Source organism: Schistocerca nitens, chromosome 4 (genome assembly GCF_023898315.1).
Source record: "Schistocerca nitens isolate TAMUIC-IGC-003100 chromosome 4, iqSchNite1.1, whole genome shotgun sequence".
In the NCBI taxonomy this organism is placed as follows: domain Eukaryota; kingdom Metazoa; phylum Arthropoda; class Insecta; order Orthoptera; family Acrididae; genus Schistocerca; species Schistocerca nitens.
The window spans coordinates 71,269,406-71,294,013 of record NC_064617.1 but is presented as its reverse complement, the minus strand read 5'-3'; positions in this window follow the sequence as shown (position 1 = coordinate 71,294,013).

Genomic DNA, 24,608 nt, shown 5'->3' with positions numbered 1-24,608 from the left:
TCTTAATTGTCACATCATCAAGAAAACAGTTTTGTATCAATCTTCATATATTTAATTTCCACTTTAACCAAACACAATACTTGACTGTTCTTTTACAAAGTGAAATAACAAATTAACTTCTGCAAAGTGAAACAAAGACTGCCCTGTGCGCATTCGCACGGTTACAACTCAGTCAAAGTTTATGACAGTCTCACAGAGTTCAATACACACAAGAACATGTAATATATCGATACATCGCAGTACCTATACATTATAAAACCAAATGTGAATATTGTCACAAAAATATGTCTGTTACTTTGCAGAAAAGTAGTACGATATTATTCCTATCGAGAACTGGGGTTGGAGTGCCGTAATGGTCACGTAAGTAAAGAACCATTACAACTTCAAGCAAACAACAAGTCCGCCCCCGGTAGCTGAGTGATCAGCGTGACACAATGTCAGTCCTAAGGGCCCGGGTTCGATTCCCGGCTGGTCAGAGATTTTCTCCTCACAGGGACTGGGTGTTGTGTTGCCCTAAGCATCACCATTCCATCCCCATCGACTCGCAAGTCGCCGAAGTGGCGTCATATCGAAAGACTTGCACCCGGCGAACTATCTACTCGACGGGAGGCCCTAGTCACACGACAGTAGTAGCAAATAATATTAGTAGTTTTATTTCAATAAAGCAGACTGACAATATTTAACTTTGAAATAACAATACAAGCGATGGGCGACATGCGAACAGTAATGTTCTACGCCACAGACAATGTTACTGCAAGTTTGCTTATGCATCACTACTAACTGCTATCGTAGCACACTCTGCCAAGCCGCGCTAATACTCTGCGGATACTGTCCCAACAGTGAGCCGATACTGAGCGGCAGAGGCTGGCAGGAGTGGCGCTTGTATTGTCCTCGTGTAGAAGCCGCTCCTGTCGTGGTGCGGTCCTAGTCAGCGCACCATTGGCCGACGCCGTTTCATAGCCTTCTCTTCTCTTGCGATCTTCACCTTTGTTCCGGCGCTTGTGGTTACGCCAGAACATGGAAGACCACCTTCAGACCAGCATCTAACTCCGTTGGTGATGCGTGGAGCCGATGAACGGAGCTGCTGTACGTGGTAACTGTTTCAACTGGGGACAGGTGCCTCTCAGCACGTAGAACTTCTCCGCTCATCGCCTCCACGCGCCACCAGTAGAGTCTGATACTGTTCTGAAGGTGGTCTTTCAGATGACTGAAACCTGTTACCAGAAAAATAAACACCATTTGCGATCTGGAATCATTGTTCTTATTAAACCCCAGAAGAGTTGAAGTGTCCCTGAGTAGATTTGTAACTCAGGTGACATCCAGTGACAATAGTTGAAGTTACGAACGATGGCGATCGAGTTTAGTATGGTTGTGTGCTTGTGCGTCAACCATTGAACTTTCATTAGCGTTGTCAGCGTTGTGCTGTGAATGTCGTATGCAATGCAAATATCAAACGTGATTGTAGCGAATTATTTAGTGAATTTTTTATTCCATTTGTTTCCAGTTATCACGGCTCATTGTGTTGTATTATTGTGTTGCATTATGAGTATACAGGGTGGTGCATTGATAGTGACCGGGCCTAATATCTCACAAAATAAGCGTCAAACGAAAAAACTACAAAGAACGAAACTTGTGTAGCTTGAAGGAGGAAACCAGATGGCGCTACGGTTGGCCCGCTAGATGGCGCTGCCATACGTCAAATGGATACCAACTGCGTTTTTTTTTAATAGTAACCCCCATTTTTATTGCATATTCGCGTAGTGCATAAATAAATATGAATGTTTTAGTTGGACCACATTTTCAGCTTTGTAATAGATGGCGCTATAATAGTCACAAACATATGGCTCACAATGTTTGACGAACAGTTGGTAACAGGTACGAATTTTAAATTAAAATACAGAACGTAGCTACGTTTGAACATTTTATTTCGGTTGCTCAAATGTGATACATGGACCTTTGTGAACTTATCATTTCTGAGAATGCATGCTATTACAGCGTGATTTCCTGTAAATACAACATTAATGCAAAAAATCCTCAAAATGATGTCCGTCAACCGTTTGCATTAGGCAATACGTGTAACGACATTCCTCTCAACAGCGAGTAGTTCGCCTTCCGTAACGTTCGCACATGCATTGACAATGCGCTGTCGCATGTTGTCAGGCGTTGTCGTTGGATCACGATAGCAAATATCCTTCAACTTTCCCCACAGAAAAAAATCTGGGGACGTCAGGTCTGGTGGCCGTGAGGGCCATGGTATGGTGCTTCAAGGGCCAATCCACCTGTCATGAAATATGCTATTCAATACCGCTCAATGAGCTATGTGCCCGACATCCATAATGTTGGAAATACATCGCCATTCTGTGATGCAGTGAAACATCTTGTAGTAACATCGGTAGAACATTACGTAGAAAATCAGCATACATTGCACCATTTACATTGCCATCGATAAAAAAGGGGGCCAATTATCCTTCCTCCCATAACGTCGCACCATACATTAACCCGCGAAGGTCGCTGATGTTCTACTTGTCGCAGCCATCGTGGATTTTCCGTTTCCTAATAGTGCATATTAGGCTGGTTTACGTTACCGCTGTTGATGAATGACGCTTCGTCGCTAAATAGAACTCGTGCAAAAAATCTGTCATCGTCCCGTAATTTCTCTTGTGCCCAGTGGCAGAACCGTACACGACGTTCAAAGTCGTCGCCATGCAATTACTGGTGCATAGAAATATGGTACGGGTGCAATCTATGTTGATGTAGCATTCTCAACACCGAAGTCTTTGAGATACCCGATTCTCGCGCATTTTATCTGCTACTGATGTGCGGATTAGCCGAGACAGCAGCTAAAACACCTACTTGGGCATCATCATTTGTTGCAGGTCGTGGTTGACGTTTCACACGTGGCTGAACACTTCCTGTTTCCTTAAATAACGTAACAATCCGGCGAACGGTGCGGACACTTGGATGATGTCGTCCAGGATACCGAGCAGCATACAAAGCACATGCCCGTTGGGCATTTTGATCACAATAGTCATACATCAACACGATATCGACATTTTCCGCAATTGGTAAACGGTCCATTTTAACACGGGTAATGTATCAGGAAGCAAATACAGTCCGCTCTGGCGGAATGTTACGTGATACCACGTATTTATACGTTTGTGACTATTATAGCGCCATCTATTACAAAGCGAAAAAAGTGGTCCAACTAAAACATTCATATTTATTTACATACTACACGAATATGTAATAAAAAAGGGGGTTCCTATTTTTAAAAAGCGCAGTTGATATCCGTTTGAGCTATACCAGCGCCATGTAGCGGGCCAACCATAGCGTCATCTGGTTTCCCCCTTCAAGCTAGACGAGTTTCGTTCTTTGTAGTTTTTTCGTTTGATGCTTATTTCGTGAGATATTTCGCGCGGTCACTATCAATGGACCATCCTGTATATGCATTCTTGAAGTGCAGAGCACGTACATGCGCTTACCGCTACTGTCACTTGGAACCGCCAACAACGCAATTCCAATCCGTGTCTTGACCCGCACGAACCGTCACCGTTCGTTTTGTGTTAGCAGAAGAGCCAACACCGTGTTACGAGTGGAGGCCGAAATGCACGCGTTTTAGCTCACGCAGGCTGGCATGAAAGAGGAAAGTACTGACGTGAGGTCTGGAACATGACAGAGAATGAGAATTCAGAAAGCGGACGTAATTAGTTTGATACTTAACTTTAATACATTAATGATGAACGCCGCTCTTGACGGTACATGATTGACAACATTATCTGTTCAGAATACATTCTGGAAGACAGTAACTGAATATGGCGCCTTGCTAGGTCGTAGCAAATGACATAGCTGAAGGCTATGCTAAACTGTCGTCTCTGCAAATGAGAGCGTACGTAGGCAGTGAACCATCGCTAGCAAAGTCGGCTCTACAACTGGGGCGAGAGCTAGGGAGTCTCTCTAGACTAGCTCTGTCGTGTGGCGGCGCTCGGTCTGCAATCACTGATGGCAGGCGACACGCGGGTCCGACGTATACTAACGGACCGCGGCCGATTTAAAGGCTACCACCTAGCAAGTGCGGTGTCTGGCGATGACACGACAGTTCGTACGTCCGCGTTCGAAGTCACTGAGTTCTCGTGATCGACCCAGCCTGCTTTACTGTTTCTCCGCTGAGAATACACCACGCCACTTTCAGGTACGCTTCTCGTGACATCTATAGATCAATTTCGCGTTACACAGGGCTGTCGGGTTACTTTCGATCAGATAGCGTGTCGGTTACGAGCTGATGTGTGGCTCACTTTTTTGCCGTGTAATGCAGTTACTGTACTGCAACATCTGGCCGGAGCTCGCAGCAGCCGTGTTTCTCAAGCGCAGCGGCGCGTGGGCGCCGCAGCCTTTTACCCTACCGCGAGTCTTTCGCCCGAGGCGCGCCTGGCGACGCCGTGTGACGCGCGCGCCAGCCGGGCTGCAGCAGTCCCGCGACGCGGAGAGCCTGAATGCGCCATTAGGCGGCGCGCACACGCGCGCGGCAAATGACGGTAATTAGCGCCGGCGCGGATACACTATAGGCGCTGGGCGGGGCTCGCAGACAATGCCGGCCCCAGAACAATGGACACTTGTGCAGCAGGCGGCGGCCGGCGGCCGGCGGGCAGCGCGGGGCGCTCTGGCGCCAGCCGCGGCGCCGCGCGGCGCGTGTGCGACCCAGAAAAGGAATATCGCTCCACCCGTACTGCACGTCAGGTCGGGCGGCCCACCTGCCGTCACGGAGACAGTCGAATGCAGTCTCGTCCTGACTGGAGCTTCGTATTGTTCATAGCGCAAGCTAAATGTTGCAGGAATATTAAAAAAAAATGTTCCGTACTTTTACAGGCGATGACAGTGGCCGAAAATATGAACTAAATGCACGTAAACATACACTCATGTTCAGAAAAAACTGAACACCACGAACGACTAGAGACAGAACATCCATATTCACAGGATATACACATTAATACACTACTGGCCATTAAAACAGCGACACCAGGAAGAAATGCAGATGATAATCGGGTATTCATTGGACAAATATAATATACTAGAACTGACATGTGATTACATTTTCAAGCAATTTGCGCGCATAGATTCTGAGAAATCAGTACCGAGAACAACCACCTCTGTCCGTAATAACGGCCTTGATACGCCTGGGCATTGAGTCAAACGGAGCTTGGATGGCGTGTACAGGTACAATTGCCCATGCAGCTTCAACACGATACCACAGTTCATCAAGAGTAGTGATAGGCGTATTGTGACGAGCCAGTTGCTCGGCCACCATTGACCAGACGTTTTCAGTTGGTGAGAGATCTGGAGAATGTGCTGGCCAGGGCACCAGTCGAAGATTTTCTGTATCCAGAAAGGCCGGTACAGAACCTGCAACATGCGGTCGTGCATTATCCTGCTGAAATGTAGGGTTTCGCAGGGGTCGAATGTAGGGTAGAGCCACGGGTCGTTACACATCTGAAATGTAACGTCCACTGTTCAAAGTGCCGTCAATGCGAACAAGAGGTGACCGACACGTGTAACCAATGGCACCCCATACCATCACGCCTGGTGATACGCCAGTATGGGGATGACGTATACACGCTTCCAATGTGCGTTCACCGCGATGTCGCCAAACACGGATGCGACCATCATGATGCTGTAAACAGAAACTGGGTTCATCCGAAAAAATGACGTTTTGCCATTCGTGCACCCAGGTTCGTCGTTGAGTGCACCATCGCAGGCACTCCTGTCTGTGGTGAAGCGTCAAGGGTAACCGCAGCCATGGTCTCCGAGCTGATAGTCATGCTGCTGCAAACGTCGTCGAACTATTCGTGCAGATGGTTGTTGTCTTGCAAACGTCCCAATGTGTTGACTCAGGGATCGAGACGTGGCTGCACGATCCGTTACAGCCATGCGGATCAAATGGCTGTCATCTCGACTCCTAGTGATACGAGGCCGTTGGGATCCAGCAATCGCGATAGGCTGCAATCCGACCTTTATCAGAGCCGGAAACGTGATGGTACGCATTTCTCCTCCTTACACGATTCATCATAACAACGTTTCACCAGACAACGCCGGTCAACTGCTGTTTGTGTATGAGAAATCGGTTGGAAACGTTCCTCATGTCAGCATGTTGTAGGTGTCACCACCGGCGCCAACCTTGTGTGAATGCTCTGAAAAGCTAATCATTTGCATATCACTGGATCTCTTCCTGTCGATAAATTTCGCGTCTGTAGCACGTCATCTTTGTGATGTAGCAATTTTAACGACCAGTAGTGTACGTTCTGGAGAAATGATCAGCACTTCAGTCATCTCGGTTGGGCATGTGTTCTGCTCTCCCTGATAACTTATTCCACCTGTCACGACATCGGCTCGTATCAGGCGCGAATGGTGTCCCGTGGTATAGCCTCCATGTTGCATTCAGGTGGTTCTAAAGATCATCCGTGGTGGTTGGCATTGCGTCACAATGCTGCACCCATCGTTTCACCATGTCATGTTTTCGTTTGGCGACAAGTTTGGTGATCTGGCGTGTCGGAGTGAAACTGATTTCCTGTGACACCGAGAAGGCACGTGTTCGTGCAACAACATGTGGTCGTGTATCGTCTTGCTGAAAAATGGCGTCTAGGGTGATGTGCAGCGGAGGGAATGGCTACGGGTCGCAGGATGTCATTCACGTAGGCCACACTGTTCACTTTGCGCTGGACACGTACGTACTGTGATTTGTGATTGTACCCAATAGTACCCCACACCATAAGGCCTTGAGTTGGGGTTGTGTGTCTTGTGCTAATGCAGTCACTGTGATGCCGCTCCCCCTAGATACGGCGAACCAAAATGCGTCTATCATATGCAAACAATAAGGACCTTGATTCGTCCGAAAACTCTGTCTCATGCCATTCCTTTCCCCAGTAATGTTGTTCCACACACCATTGCCGTCTAGCAGGTTTCTGCATATTCGTCAAAGGTAAGCGGAGAAGTGGGAGACGTGCTAGTAACCCATGCCCTAATAAACGGTGACGGACTGTCACCCCTGTAGTGTACGATGTGTTGCACTGTTCTGTTGCGCAAGAGCCGAAGAGGACTGACATCTGTCCGGCAATGCTATTCGGATGAGGGGGCTGGTCTAGGAGGTGGCACCTGACCCATGACGTCATGTTCTACGGCCTTTCGTGAACCATTCTGCATACACGCGTTCCACTAACGAAACACTTAGCCCCACACCACACGAGCAGTAATTTCCCGGATGGATGCATCACATTCTCTCATACCAATTATGCGCCCTCTTTCAAACTCACTGATTTGACGTTATGGTTCGCACATACGTCTGCGAGACATCCTGCAAATTCTGCTGAAGTCACACTGATCCATTACCTTCGCTTTATAGCGATACGACAGCTGCAGGCAAATTTTTTCGGTAGATGGTGTTGTGCCGCGATATCAATGTTGACCTTGAACCCATTGCCCGATATGGTTCAGATGCTAATGATTTCTTCAGTACATACGTGCATGTACTGTGAACGTGAACGTTTTAAAATGGCTCTGAGCACTATGGGACTTAACTTCTAAGGTCATCAGTCCCCTAGAACTTAGAACTACTTAAACCTAACTAACCTACGGACATCACACACATCCATGCCCGAGGCAGGATTCGAACCTGCGACCGTAGCGGTCGCGCGGTTCCAGACTGTAGCGCCTTTAACCGCTTGGCCACCACGGCCGGCGTGAACGTTTTACTTTCAGTCGTTAAAGGTGTTCTGTTTTTCGTGAACATGAGTGTATGACAGACGACGACACTTTGGCTTTGGCAAGGAAAAGGCACAAGACAGGCAGTTCATACAATGCGCCTGGAAATAGAGGCATAAAGGGTAAAGTCTGTGGCACAAGCCTGTAAACAGGATGCTAGTCTGCCGGCAGGAAGAGTGCAGCCTTCCTTCGCTGCGGCAGTGGGGGGCGGAAGGTGGTTTGTTACCTGTAGGAAAGATCACCGGGACTCATTTGATGGGATGCCGGCCGGAGTGGCCGTGCGGTTCTGGGCGCTACAGTCTGGAACCGAGCGACCGCTACGGTCGCAGGTTCGAATCCTGCCTCGGGCATGGATGTATGTGATGTCCTTAGGTTAGTTAGGTTTAATTAGTTCTAAGTTCTAGGCGACTGATGACCTCAGAACGCATCTCGTGGTCGTGCGGTAGCGTTCTCGCTTCCCACGCCCGGGTTCCCGGGTTCGATTCCCGGCGGGGTCAGGGATTTTCTCTGCCTCGTGATGGCTGGGTGTTGTGTGCTGTCCTTAGGTTAGTTAGGTTTAAGTAGTTCTAAGTTCTAGGGGACTTATGACCACAGCAGTTGAGTCCCATAGTGCTCAGAGCCATTTGACCTCAGAAGTTGGGTCGCATAGTGCTCAGAGCCACTCATTTGATGGGCAGCTGAGTGGTCGGCGGGCCGTCCTGCAGGAATTGGAACGAGGAAAAGTCGCAGACTCTATCCGAGACTGAACCCAGGACTTCCAGCGCCAAAGTCTAATGTTCTACCCACACCACGGCGACGATGATAGCAGATTGATTTAAAGCAAAGTGAAGACACCTTAATAACATATGGCGACTTGGAAAAAAATGGTGCTAGATTTTGGAAATTCTCAGAAAAATACGTCCAAGTCATGAGAAGGAAGGATTATATGCGTTATATCACTTGAACAGAATAGGAATTAAAGACTAAGAGAGGAGAGCATAAGGCAAAAGAATGTGTGTGAAATATTATGGGACTTAACAGCTAAGGTTTTCAGTACCTAAGCTTACACACTACTTAACCTAAATTATCCTAAGGACAAACATACCCACCCATGCGCGAGGGAGGACTCGAACTTCCGCCAGGACCAGCCGCACAGTCCATGACTGCAGCGCCCCAGAAGCCGCTCGGCTAATCCCGCGCGGCAGAGCATAAGGCAAAGGTGCAGGTTTTCTTCCCTACTTTTCAATCTGTACATCGAAGAAGCAATGACAGAAATAACTGAAAGGTTCAGGAGTGGGATTAAAGTGGAGGGTAAAAGGACAAAATTCGCTTATGACTTTTCTAAACCCCGCTGAAAGTGAGGGGGAATGCAGTGAATCGTCTGATGAGCAGCAGAATATGGACTGAGAATAAATCGAAGACGAAGTAATGTAATAACTTTGTCAACATCCTTGAAAGAACAATGGTCTAAATGAAGTAGACCTCTTCTAGGTCTGTTATTTTGTGGCCAATACCATTGGGCAACATCCTTCAATCTCAGAGCGTTTTACTGGTCGTCATTGCAAACACGACGCAAGATTTGTGTCGCTGTAGCCACATTTAAAATTATATTTGGCTTTTCGGCGATTCGTCTTGATGTTTACATGGCCATGATTACTAGCTGCGTTTAACACACACCTTAGATCCTCGTGTCTGTTGTTGCATGTCAACGGCCAGTAGCTGTTACCTCTTTGATACTATCGTCTAGTTGCCTCACACAGTTCATATCGATATTTCACTCCCTCTCAATAGCAGCCGAAGGCGTCTCTTCAGTTTATCTTTTCCGTGGTTATGTTCTATATGTCGACGGCGGTTTCACTAACTATCCATAAAGTGCAGCCTCCCTGCTCAGAATCGCTTGCTATTGGCTTTGCTACTTCTAATTTTATTTAATGTATTCCCATAAGCTGCTTCCTCTAGTAGTTATCTTTTTGTTGTTATTTAGCTTATATTTCACCTATTGTGTTTTATTTTATTTTTGTAACATTTTTACTTACAGTGGGCTTTATTGGCCACTGCAGACATCATGCAGAAGGCGGTGGGCGGAGCCTCTTCTACTTAACCCATAGCCTCTCGACGCTGTCCAGCTACTGATGTTTATGTCGCAACAGGCGGTACATCCACCATTCACCATCTCCGCCTGCAACCATTGTGAATATTTCTTTTTAATTGTTCTCACGTTTACACCTTTCCGTTTGTAACTCTTATCGTTAGATGTTCCTATGAGTCTGTAAATGTGCTTACATTTGAGAGACTAGTGTGAAGATGGTCTTAAAAATAGACTGAAACCGGTCATCATTTTAATAATCGTTTTTATGCGATCAAGACTGTTTTAATTTCCAGAGAAAGAAGTAACAAAACATAGGATTGTACATGGGCTTCACATCGAAATTGGGGACAATGTAGTGAATGAAACCCGCTATCTTCGAAGTAAAATAACGAATGATGGACGAAGCGAGGAGCACATGAGCACCAGAGTCGCACAGACAAAGAGGGCGTTCGCTTAAATGAATTCTACTAGTATCAAAAAATGGTTCAAATGGCTCTGAGCTCTATGGGACTTAACTTCTGAGGTCATTAGTCCCCTAGAACTTAGAATTATTTAAACCTAACTAACCTACGGACATCACACACATCCACGCCCGAGGCAGGATTCGAACCTGCGACCGTAGCGGTCGCGCGGCTCCAGACTGTAGCGCCTAGAATCGCTCGGCCACTTCGGCCGGCTACTGGTATCAAACGCAGGCCTTAATTTAAGGAAGAAATTTATGAGAATGTAAGCCTGAAGTGCTACGTTGCGTGGAACTGAATGTTGGACTATGGAAAAACTGCAATAGAAGATAATGGACGGGCCTGAGATTTGCTATTACAGACGAACTCTGAAAATTAAGTCGACTGATAAAATAAGAATGAGGCTGAAAGTTTCCTTAAGAAATTATATTTGTTTGATTTGGAACTCGTAATGGCTTTATTGGTTGGTTTTAACTTTGCTGTTGTTTAGGTGTGGGTGGTATTTTGTATTTCCATTTGCGAGAGAAACCAAATATATCTACCTGTAAGAATACAACATGGATTTGGCCCTGTTTTATAATCTTTCTAAAAAATATGCGAACTGATTGAATCCTGAACTTTACGACTAATCTGTTGAATTAAACAAAGTTGTCCCTGCGTGTTAACGATTTGCCTCATGATGCTGTTCATGAAATGATCCCCGTGTGCTGATAATTTTCGTGGCAAACTGATCCTGAAATGAAAAATCGCATCCCGTAATGTAGTTGCTTGAAAACGTGGTGACTGCTATTATCTGTGCTGCAGCTGCGAATTGGTAACTGCAGTTGCTGAGAGCTTAGTGTAATGCTGCAGACAGCAAGTTAACTATTTTATACACACCCTTCAGTGAGACACTCTTTTAAACAAAAATACTTTGATTGAGGGTGTGGACAATGCTCTTAGGTGAAAGACTACTATAACAAACTGTTTTTAAATTACCTGATATATTATTACTTGTATACAATTCAGGTTAGAACAATCATTAACATTGACAAAGGGCAACATTGATACCAAACTCTAATTCTCACAAATGTTAGACAAATCACTGATAAACGTGACAAATGTCTTACAATGAAAATTACTCAATCTTTAATGAAAACTCTAAACTTCCCTGATATGAATGTCTCATTCAACAATGAATCCCAACGCGCGACTACAGTGCCACAAAACAAAAATATTTCCTTCTTTTCTCTTCATTCTCTTTTGATTCTAAATCAGTAATCAAATCTTTCTCCTCTGTTTCAAAATATTCAAACAAAAATCATTTTACTTAAACACACACGCACTTAACTTTACGTCTACGTTGCCACGAGTCCTCTACTCGGCGTCTCTCTCGCTACTAGACTAACGATAGAACCCCCACGCTCCTCGCTGCCAAGCAGCGATGACAAAAGAAACATATCTTCCAGCGATACAGATACTCTGACCAAAGACTGCGCGCGAATAATAATCGATTCAAAACTGTCGCTTAGCGTGTGAGATATCCAAAGTATGTATAAAATAGAGAAATGCAAATAACAGACTCCCAATAGACCTGTATCAAGGCTCTCCGCAGAGTCGGAGGAGAAAGGAGCATCTGGAAAACACTGACGAGAAGAATGGACAGCCTAGTGACTTATTTGTTAAGACGTGAGGGAATAACTGAATAACTCCCGTGGTACTGGAGGACAAAAACTGCAGACAAACAAACAGAGTGGAATATATACAACAAATAATCGAAAGTGTTTGCTGTAAATGGTACTCTGAGATGAAGAGGCATGAAAACAAATTCCCTATAGGCAAGACGAAACTGTTCTATTAGTTCTTGTAAGTTAGGCTTATAAAACCATAGTTCCTCAAGCACAATCACAGCAGCTGCATAATTAATTTTGTTCCCATAAAATGTTAGTGCTAGATCGTCGATACGCTGCTGGTTGGTAGGTACCAGGAAGGCGAGGCGCAGATCGTCAGGATAGTTTCGGATGTGCTCCCAATTTGAATAAAAAAACTCCAACGCAGACATTAGCTGTAACAATAACTTTTATTTAGAATGTTACAGTTCCTTTTCTTTTACAGAACGTCATATAAACACGATTACGAACTACAAATGTAACATTTTCACTTCGCTCTGAACAACATCATTTTTAGCCGGTTCATCACCGGCGATTTCCACACCAATATAAAATGAGTTGACACCCTGAAACAGTTTATTTTTACACTTACACATATTTTCCAAGTCTGGCCATCCCTTTACTTTAGGGCAGGAATTCGTGGGCCGCACAAATTAGTCGTAATTATGATTAGGTACATACAGACATACGCACATACATACATAAAGAACATACGTACAGGTATATAGTATCTTCCTTGTGTCGAGAACGTTCGGTATACAATGGTTTTAGACGTCTTTCTATTGAAAACCACTGCAGAAGTCTTACTGCTTCAGTTTGGCTCTGTTTTGCTCCGTAGACTGTTTTGCTGACATCATTCACAACAGTTTTAACTTCCCCCTACATCTCACAATCTCTACGTATGCTATTAAACTAACCTCGTATTTTATGGCTGGCCTGTATAGAGCGCTCAAGTTCCGCTTTTCACAACAAGTATTGTGTTTATATTTGCGGTTAAATTCACATAATCTGACAAAATAGCCCAGTGTAAGCATATGCAGGTTCTACAAAGCATCAGGTGTGGAAATTGTTACGAAAACATTATACTCTCAGTAGAAAAAGAGGACGCACAGAAACTGATAGAGAAAATTTAATGAAAATTTCTGCATCCGTAAGAAGGGCTAAGCGGGGATTCTACCACAATACTTTGCACTGTCAGTTCCAATTTAAAATGTTGGAAAGCTCATCCCATATGCAATGTCAGTTTAGGGATCCTTACATTCCTTTATACACCACATAGAAATATGATTTCTCGTATGAGGGTACTACCATTTCACACATGAAATATTTCGGAATACCTCATCATTGAAGGACTATTAGACAACACGATTAGACAGAGTTACTATTACAGTTTACACCGAATAGCTGCGGTATTAGAACCTTTCCTTTCTCATACTTGTCGAGAATTTTGAGCCTAGTGAATAGTCCAGCGTACGTGCAAAACAGCTTAGATCGTTCCTGTTTACAAAGGCGTCAAACTAACGAATGCTCGGAATTAAAGATTATTTCTCCCAATGACAGTCTGTTGCTATGTCTTAGACTGCATTTTAAGCTCCAGCACTATGTAGTTCCTGGAGGAAAAGGGCTTAACTTAAAAACACGGCTTGGTTCGCTCATTTACGACACCTTTCAAAACCAAAGTGATAGTCGCAAATGGGTAGGTAGGTTCAGGCTTCCTGGATTTTTGAAAGGTGTTCGACGTTGTACCATACTGTTACCTAATGCTCAAGATACTATCGTACGAATTATTTTTACAGATTTGTTGCTGACGTGACAAAGTTCTGGCTTGTGAAAGACAGTATATTACACTTGACCAACAGAAAACAAAGTAGGACGCCCCAAGAAAGAGGAAGGACCTCTATCGTTCGGTATATGCATAAACGATGTATCAGAGTTAGCGGTGTGATCGATTGTCGCTCACGATGCTGGAATTTTATAGGAGAGCTAGGAGAACCTGACACCGTCACTACTATTGAGACCTATGTGTCTCACGACAGCCTGTCATATAATGAGAAGGAATTCCTCTCATGTTATTGCTAAGTATAAATGTCCCACTGCTAAATAGAAGTCTGCCAATGTTTCACAGAATTCTTACAATTAGAGATTGCATCTGTCGGTTGTGTTGTCTTCGGGTCTCTTTCTTAACCGTCTGCTCACTAGATGTCTCGTTTCTGCCAACAGGCAACCCAACAGATTTGCAAAGCGGGTTGCTACCTCACGTTCCCGGGCAATTAGTGCCACCTATTGTCGTTTACCGCGTGACGAACGCTGTCCACATCGACAACCTGTAATGTGAGTTACACTGGTTTGTGTGTGATTGCAGTATGTCTTGTAGCTTTTACACTGTCATGTTCTGAAGCACGAGAGGTACTTACGAATAACCTCTCCGTGTTGGGAAACGAAGCTGTTTGGTTTCCAAATTTTAAGAAGTGTTAGTGTCGACCAAAAGAAGATTGTCTAATATTAATGCGCTCTGAAGTGTACAGCTTAATAGCTACGGTACTTGTTAATAAGACAGAAGTGTTTTACTCTGAAGTGTACAGCTTAATAGCTATGGTACTTGTTAATAAGACAGAAGTGTTTTACAGTATCAAAGATGAACAAGTGTTCATAGCTTATAAGGTATCCATTTTAGGGCCCATATTTACTAGACATTTTTTCTTCGAATGATCGCTACTGTAATATCTCTGAATACTGGCCATTCCTCGTGGGACACGCTGTACAGACAGCCATTTGTTCCTAGATCAATAGAGGAATAGAATACGACAGAAAATCGGTAAGCTTCGCTTCATCAGAAATTTGAAGTAGGGAACTGTGGGTCACTGTCTCATAGGTTCGTACACTTGGCCGGACTCTTTAGCAGGAGAAGTTTATTTACAACTTTAGTGATGCAAATTACGAGCCTTACTTGCTTGGAGAAACTACTGTTGTACTTTATACAGGGCGGAATAGCATCCCATTTCCTGAGGAAGTACCTATTCTCCTCGTTAAATGATCGATAGGTTGGTCGAGCTGATCTAGTAGCATAATTTCCTCGTCCAAATGATGTTACTCCTTTGTACCTCTGGCCATTAGCGACATTTAAAAACGTAAGTGTACACCACACATCGGCAACAGGCGAACGTTGCAGGAGCGTGTGTGCCACGCGTGTGGCCAAATCTAGGTGCGTCGACATGAGCTATCGATTCTCTATGCAATAGGGATGAAGGGTGCTTGGGGAACGGATGGTAACCACACTGTGTACCTCCTGTGTCTATAGACAGATGGCTATCGCAGGACAGAGTGAGCCAGTTATCAGTAGATTTTTGGGAGGGTAATGCTATCAAAACTTGTGCCAGAGCCACGGAGTCGTGTAACATTAATCTGAATTTCTGTTAAGAATATTACTTGAAGCTGATAGTTAGGGAACCAACTCATGAAGGTAACTCTTAGACCGTGTACCAATAATCGGATGGTTTTATCGAATAAATTAACGTAAGGGAAGGCTGTGATATAACTATGACCACGCGTCTTACAAGGAATGCTAAGAAAAGTAGGAAAATACTTTTGCTTAGCAAGAGCGACAGGATACAAATAGCAGAGTATCTGAGCAGTCAGTATCAAGTACTCGGTACTGAGGACGAAGGCGTGGAGCACAAATAGGATACATTCAGAAGCTTAGTTCAATATGTTTCAGACAAACATGTTCCGAGCAAGGTCATAAGGCAAGGGAAAAACTAACCGTGGTTTAATAGCTGCGTTGTAAAACTACTACGTAAACAAAGAGAAGTCAAAACTTAACCGACAAACGAGCTGAATTAAGCGAAAGCAAGAGTGAGGAAAGCAATGCGAGAAGTGTTCGGTGACTTTGAAAACAACATTTTGTCAACCGACCTGATTAAAAAGCCTATGAGGCTTTTGTTTCACGTCAAATCAGTAAGCGGTTCGAAATCCTCTATTCCTTCACTCAGTGACCATACTGACATCGAAGCTGAAGATAACAGTGAGAAGACCGAAATACTGAATTCGCTGTTCCAAAATTGTCTCACCGCCGAAGATCGTAACACGACCTATCCTTTCAATCTTCGTATGAACGTCGAAATGGTGTATCCTAAAATAACCAATTGCGTAACAGGAATGTAACTACGGTCGCGTAATAGTGGAAAGGCGTCAGAACCAGACGCGATACTTATAAGATTCTACAGAGATTATGCGGAAGAAATTGCTATCTTTCTAGCTGCAGTTTATCATAGATCGCCGGAACAACGGAGGTTATCTAGCGACTGGAGAAAAAACGTAGGTAATTCCTGTTTCCAAGAAGAGTCGTAGGAGATATAGACATAATTATAGGCCTATATCGTTTACGTCAATCTGTTGCAGAATTATGGAACATGTTTTATGTTCATGAATTATGACGTTTTTGGAAGACGAAACTTTCTTCTATAAAAATCACCATGGATTCCGGAGAGATCTTGCAAAACTCAGCTCTCTTTGTTCCTCCACCGCAGACAACGGTGCTCAGAGAGATGCGGTTTCCCTTGACTTCAGGAAGGCATTTGACGTCGTCCCGCACTGCCATTTCGACAAAGCAACATCAGTCGATATGCAGGTGAGCACGAGACGTCAAAAGCCTGTACTGACCCATGATGTAGTGTCTACCACAAATAACACTATGCGTCATTAATCGGAAATAACACGAAGAGTGTATACTGTACACTGTGAGGCGGCAATTGGGTATGAGCAGCGAATTTGCCTATACGAGCGTGGAATACTGCCTCAAAATCACCCTCAGGCCGGCCAATGAAAGAGGGCTACTCGGAATGTAAGGAACGGTAGGGCGCGAAATGGAAACAACAGTGAAAATCAAAACTGTTTTACTTGCAACTGTTAGCTACACCTTCCAGCTACTTCTCTACACAGTTGCCGCTCAGACTTAGACATCTGTCGTAGCGTTGTACCAACTTTTCAATTCCCTCGTTACAGAAGTCAGCCGCCAGTGCTTCTCGACAATGTTCTACTCTGGACTGCAGATCGTTGTCTGTGTCAAAATACTGTCTTCATGGCCAGCGGTTCATTTGAACAGAGATTAATCTCAGGGTAGCCAATTACAGGATGTGTTGTGGGTGATCAAACACTTCCCGTCGAAAACGCTGCAGGAGCATATTCATTGCCCCTGCAGAGTGAGGCCGAGAATTGTCGTCTAGGACGAACAGCATGATACTTATGTTATGTGGATTGCATAGCTTCAGGTGAAATCTTTCACCAGGCCCTCATACTTGGCGGAAGACGCTAATTTCTAACCATCTTTACTTTCTCACTGTGAGCTCAGAACTGAAAAGAGCGACATCATGCGATCGACGGGCATACTAGACACAACGCATCTGTGCAAAGCTTCATCAGATTTTCACTGTATTTTCCATTTCGCGACCGATCCTTCCTTACTTTCCGAATAACCGTCGTAGTAGACCAGAGGTCGTTTATCTCGCGCGGTTTCGACCCAGGTCTGGCTGTGCTCCCTGCCCTGTCAGCCAGCGTGCTGTATTCCATAAAAAATGTTCAATGGCATTTTTTTCTATTTCTGACAAACACTATTTCATCTAACAACGGAACCTCCCCATCGCACCCCCCTCAGATTTAGTTATAAATTGACACAGTGGATAGGCCTTGAAAAACTGAACACAGATCAATCGAGAAAACAGGAAGAAGTTGTGTGGAACTATGAAAAAATAAACAAATTATACAAACTGAGTAGTCCAAGTGTAAGATATGCAACATCAAGGACTGTGTAAGCTCAGGAGCGCCGTGGTCCCGTGGTTAGAGTGAGTAACTGCGGAACGAGAGGTCCTTGGTTCGAGTCCTCCCTCGAGTAAAAATTTTACTTACTTTATTTTCGCAAAGTTACGATCTGACCGTTCATTCATTGACGTCTCTGTTCACTGTAATAAGTTTAGTGTCTGTGTTTTGCGACCGCACCGCAAAACCGTGCGATTAGTAGACGAAAGGACGTGCCTCTCCAATAGGAACCGAAAACATTTGACCGCAAATTCATAGGTCAACCGATTCCTCCACAGGAAAACACGTCTGAAATATTCTATACGACACTGGTGACGGCATGTGCTTCATATTACAGGAATATGTTGTCGACCCACCTAACTTGCACACTTGGCGAATGGGTAAAAAGTTTCTTCTACCTTGCCCGATTTAGGTTTTCTTGTGGATGTGATAATCACTCCCAAAAAAGTGATGAAGACATAAGAGTTTGTCACATAAACTGCAAAAAATGAATGCAAGTTTCACAGTCGCACAGTTTTCCCTGTGCTCTGTCAAAACATACGTTTTTAACGTTTTCAAGTTTTTCCGTGTGTAGACCGTCAAATCCTGCATGTGTCCAAGCAAATCTGAACACGCCCTGGAATTTTGGAGAGCGAAGTTGATCGTGTCTGAGTGCATGAACTTTGATAATTGTCTGAAAATAAAAAATTAAAACTTTTCACTGGAGGGAGGATTGAACCAGGAACCGTCCGTTCCGTAGCTGCTCGCGGTAACCACGGGATCACGGTGCTCATCAGTGTACACGTACCTTGATGTGGCTTATCTTGGACACGGACTACTCAGTTTGTATATTTTGCTTATTTTTTTCATAGTTCCATGCAACTCCTTCCTGTTTTCTCGATTGATCTGTGTTCAGTTTTTCATGGCCTATCGCTGTGCCAACTTATAACTAAATCTGTGGGGGGTGTGATGGGGAGGTTCCCTTGTAAGGATATAAGACATATATTTAAATAGCCTGACACGCTGGAATACGGACTTAGTTATTAACCACAGCGCCGCTGACATCAGATATCTTTCTGCGACGCATGCTCTGGTAGAACTGTCACTGTCCACAGCTGCGCGAGACAAGTGTGGGGACGGCGCCTACACTGTGCAGTGATCCGTCAGTGTTGCTACAGTGTGTCTCTACAGCTTATACAGCCAGCCGTAAGGAGCTCACAGTGACGCGAGTACAAGGGGGCTTTAGAGGAACGAACTGGTTTCGCACAGTGGGCCGTGAGTCGGGCAGCTCAGACGGAGTCTCCTTTTGTGGAGGGCTTACAGGCGCAACGTTTCAAAATGTCTGTCTCATACTGTTGCTGCAGGTCAGAGGCAACCAAGTAACCAACTTCTCGCTTGCAGCGCCCCACCGGTGACAAAGCTCTAGAAGATCCACGAATATATATGTACGTCAGCAGAACACCTCGTATTTCCGAGGCACAAAACATTTGCTTCGAGAATCAACAAATTCAAAAAGTGTTTCAAATTTCCTGGTGCATCGGCGTAAACAGGAGAAATATAGAGATTTGTAGGTGTGGTTGAGACAAGTGACTTGTCTTCCGTATGGTCGGGAACCGAACCTTCCCCTAGGCCATCCAGTACTTGGTATTCCGTAAATCACTTCAGAAAAATACCACGAAGGTCCCTTCGGTTACATTGCGGCTGACTCCTTGTCCATACTTTCTTAAGAAGAATAAAAACTGCTCATTCCCTTTCATTATAATTTTGTATGTTCAGTAGATTGTACACTCCTGGAAATGGAAAAAAGAACACATTGACACCGGTGTGTCAGACCCACCATACTTGCTCCGGACACTGCGAGAGGGCTGTACAAGCAATGATCACACGCACGGCACAGCGGACACACCAGGAACCGCGGTGTTGGCCGTCGAATGGCGCTAGCTGCGCAGCATTTGTGCACCGCCGCCGTCAGTGTCAGCCAGTTTGCCGTGGCATACGGAGCTCCATCGCAGTCTTTAACACTGGTAGCATGCCGCGACAGCGTGGACGTGAACCGTATGTGCAGTTGACGGACTTTGAGCGAGGGCGTATAGTGGGCATGCGGGAGGCCGGGTGGACGTACCGCCGAATTGCTCAACACGTGGGGCGTGAGGTCTCCACAGTACATCGATGTTGTCGCCAGTGGTCGGCGGAAGGTGCACGTGCCCGTCGACCTGGGACCGGACCGCAGCGACGCACGGATGCACGCCAACACCGTAGGATCCTACGCAGTGCCGTAGGGGACCGCACCGCCACTTCCCAGCAAATTAGGGACACTGTTGCTCCTGGGGTATCGGCGAGGACCATTCGCAACCGTCTCCATGAAGCTGGGCTACGGTCCCGCACACCGTTAGGCCGTCTTCCGCTCACGCCCCAACATCGTGCAGCCCGCCTCCAGTGGCGTCGCGACAGGCGTGAATGGAGGGACGAATGGAGACGTGTCGTCTTCAGCGATGAGAGTCGCTTCTGCCTTGGTGCCAATGATGGTCGTATGCGTGTTTGGCGCCGTGCAGGTGAGCGCCACAATCAGGACTGCATACGACCGAGGCACACAGGGCCAACACCCGGCATCATGGTGTGGGGAGCGATCTCCTACACTGGCCGTACACCACTGGTGATCGTCGAGGGGACACTGAATAGTGCACGGTACATCCAAACCGTCATCGAACCCATCGTTCTACCATTCCTAGACCGGCAAGGGAACTTGCTGTTCCAACAGGACAATGCACGTCCGCATGTATCCCGTGCCACCCAACGTGCTCTAGAAGGTGTAAGTCAACTACCCTGGCCAGCAAGATCTCCGGATCTGCCCCCCATTGAGCATGTTTGGGACTGGATGAAGCGTCGTCCCACGCGGTCTGCACGTCCAGCACGAACGCTGGTCCAACTGAGGCGTCAGGTGGAAATGGCATGGCAAGCCGTTCCACAGGACTACATCCAGCATCTCTACGATCGTCGCCATGGGAGAATAGCAGCCTGCATTGCTGCGAAAGGTGGATATACACTGTACTAGTGCCGACATTGTGCATGCTCTGTTGCCTGTGTCTATGTGCCTGTGGTTCTGTCAGTGTGATCATGTGATGTATCTGACCCCAGGAATGTGTCAATAAAGTTTCCCCTTCCTGGGACAATGAATTCACGGTGTTCTTATTTCAATTTCCAGGAGTGTATTTACTGTTTTCCAACATTTTACTTACTTAGTTACCCATCAAGTTGGGTGGCACCATACGAGCCATAACTTCTTGGCCGTGGATGAGTGAGTACGTAGTTCATAAAATGGTGATCAGAAAACTTGTAAACAAAATAAACTAAGGAAATAATCAAAAACGAAAAAAAACACTGTGAGGTTATTCGGATAAATAACGCATTGTAGACAGAAGCTGTCAACTGCTGCGGAAAACTCGTTAACAGATCAAAGGGATTGTTCTCGCAAGGAAAACCTTTAGACTTGGATATCAAGACTTTGTGTTTATCACTCAATTTTTTTTTCAATTCTCCTGTAAATGTACTGAAAATGATACGAGATGCAGAGTGTAAACGTTACTGTACAGCGCTTAAGGAAGTGTTATCAAAGTGCAAATAATTTTACCGTGCAATATTCAGTGAATTAAAGTTGCAGTTTCTTCTGAATGAGTCAATTTTGTTAACAAAAAATCCGGTGATGCAATATATGCACAGGAATGGAAGAGTTAGAATTCCGAAACGCCCAAACAACGGCCTATACTGAGCTCACTGCCTGACCGCCGCCCTTTTCCGAGCTGATACTGCTTTTAGGGAGCGCACACAATTGCTCCAAAATATGATAGAATACGAGATAATAGAGTCAATGTTAGCAACGTGAATAAAAGCCTCTGTTTTTCAGTGTAATAAACATGGGAGACCGTTGAGAAGTGAAGAGAGCGGCATTCAGTTTCTGCAGAAGATTTTGAGGGCGATACTTCTGAGAAATCTTTCCGTCTACACTCAGTCCTAAGAATTTAAAACAGTCGACTTCACTAAATGTTTGACGGCCTTTGGATAGTAGAACTTGACTCATACAAGAGTCTCGTTTCAGAAACTATATGCATTGCGCTTTTGCTGCGGTTAAACGTCAATGTGTTCTCCGAAAGCCATGTGCTTATTTTAGCGACTACTCTTAGATCACTTACATTACATTCTACGTATTTCACAATAACACTTGTTATCTGCAAGAAGAAGTATTTTTAAAACTGCAGTCGACAAAATGCTCCATTCTTTGGCACAAAACGTGATAATCGACATGTTACTTGCCCACAGAAGCATCAGATAAATATAAGGTGTCGTCCATACATCACAGGTTGTGCCAACACAGCAGTTCAAGTCAACTTGATGTGTACACTGTAGTGTCCTGCGGTCGGCAGGAAAGAACGAACAGTCAATTTGAACACACTTTATTATAATTAAATAAAAACGCCTTCTTGGCTTACACAAAGTTTTTAACGTAAGAATGACGACAAAAACCCAAAAACTCTTGTGGTGGCAAACTAGATAAGAAAACAAGATAATGGATGAAAATACCGACCAAAATCTAAAAAATACAAAATGCTTCTACGAAGCTAAGGCGAATTAATATAATGCTAGGGCCGGCATAAGTGCTGGCCAGATCTGTTCCTTGCGATTGATGAACACTGCCGGTTAACGGACTAGGCGTGCTAATAAAGCCAGGGCAACGGAGTGCTACGTAAGTCGTATGAGTTCTGGTTGGTGGAACACAGTCACATGTTGTCTGGCGAAGTAGTTCCATGTTGACTTGGAAAGTCTGTTGTTGTTTCTGTCCGCTGGTGACGTTTCTCTCCACGCTCCTGAAAGGGGTTCGGCAACCCAATTTGCGTGTCGGTTGTGCGAGCCCTCTAACAATAAGGGGCCGCTACGGCATTTCTCCCCCTGGGAAAAAAATGCACAGCACCACAAACGTCCATAGGAGTAGGGGCATCCTGGTCGATGTGCATGGGTTCGTGGCCGGTTGGGACGGGCAGCGGCGACGCATCACGGGCAGCTGGTGGCAGAGACAGTGGCTGATGCAGAGGTGGAAACGGAGGTTCCACCACAGGGCAGTCGGCGATAGGCATTGGCAGCTCCCCCTGGTTGTCGTCGTCCACCAGATGAGGGCGGAGCTGGTTGACGTGCCGGCGGGCGGTGGAACTGTCAGGCCACCAGAGTGACGCCATCTTGTTACATCATTATGCACTGTTTATGCCATGAGTGGTGGAGCTCTCGACCGACGGAGAAGAAACCAGTAGGGGTAGCATCTAAGAGACGCGAGGTAAGCTAGTTAGCTACAACTCCATTACGAGAAGCACCGGGTGGACGCACTGTAAATCACACAAGCCATCACTGTTCGTTCCCGTGTAAATACTGTGGCAGACGATATTTCGAACATTCATTCCCCTGTCTGCCGTGATTAGCGTACAGCGTTTGTATCCATCACTCTAACACGACTGAGATTTGACACAAAGTTTGCCCAATACCGCTACGCTATCTGGCGGCTGCTGTCAATATATGGCCCAATATTATTGCCCAGTATTACTGACCATCTAGGAATGCAATTACGAGGGTCGCCCAAAAAAGTAATGCACCACATTTTTTTCGTCAAAAGTTCTCTATTGAATATAATGAGAATTACATACAAATAAGATTGGTGTTTTATCTAGACACCCTATTTTTCCATGTAACCTCCACCCCGTTCTATGGCCTTCCTCTAGCGCGAAACAAGAGCGTGTATGCCCTTTCGAACCAACCCTTGCCCTGGTGGCGGAGCCACCGCTTCAGTGTGTGAATCACCTCCTCATCGTCCTCAAAATATCTTCCACGAATGGCACCCTTTAATGGCTCAAACAAGTGGAAGTCCGAGGGAGCTAGGTCAGGGCTGTCAGGTGTGACAGCTGTCTCCTCGACCGCTGCAAACCGTGGAACTCCGCCGAACCGCCTTCCGTACCCAGCGACTAACTGTACTGTCGACAGCAGATGCTCCATAGACTTTTCACAAGAGTCTGTGAATATTACCTACAGTTTCTTTCTCTACAGTGAGAAATTCAATGACGGCACGTTTCTTGTAACGTACATCACCTACAGACGCCATTTTGAAACAGTCCTGCAGCTACGATATCCGTCGAAAGTGACGGAAGCTAGGCCTGCTCATTCAGGAGACTTCAGATAACACATAAGTAACGTTTCACATTCGTAGCATTGTTTTCGGCTGAAAAAATGCCCTGCGTTACTTTCTGGGCAACCCTCGTAGAAACAGCTCCAGAGGGAAAAGTAAATTAACCGTGCGAGAAGGAACGTAGACATTAACGCGAGAACCGCTTCGGTGGAGTCGAGATTTAAAGTAAGGGAAAGGAGGCAGCGACACGGCAGGCAGGTGGCCACGTGCTCGCTACCTATGATGGGGGGCGGGGGGGGGGGGGGCGGGATTCACGACGCGAATCCGAGTGTGACAGCAGCTGGCGGGTCTGCGAAAGGCGGACCAGCCGGCAGAAGCAGCAGCGGGCAGTGGCTGGCAGTCTGGTCGAGACAGGAGGTGCGGCAGCTGGCGGCGGGGGCGGTCGGCAGAAACGACCGCGGCGGCCGGATCGTCACGACCTCACCGGGGAACAAAGCCCGGACCGCGGCGCCCGCTGCCAGCCGCCTGCCGCCGCTGCAGAACGCCAGTGGGAGTGGCGCGACAAAGTGGCGGCAGGCACCCTCATTGTTTTAAGCGAATCGCGTCAACGACCCCGAAGATAATGTTCTAATGTGTGTGAAATGTTATGGGACCTAACCGCTAAGGTCATCAGTCCCTAAGCTTACACACTACTTAACCTAAATTATCCTAAGGACAAACACACACACCCA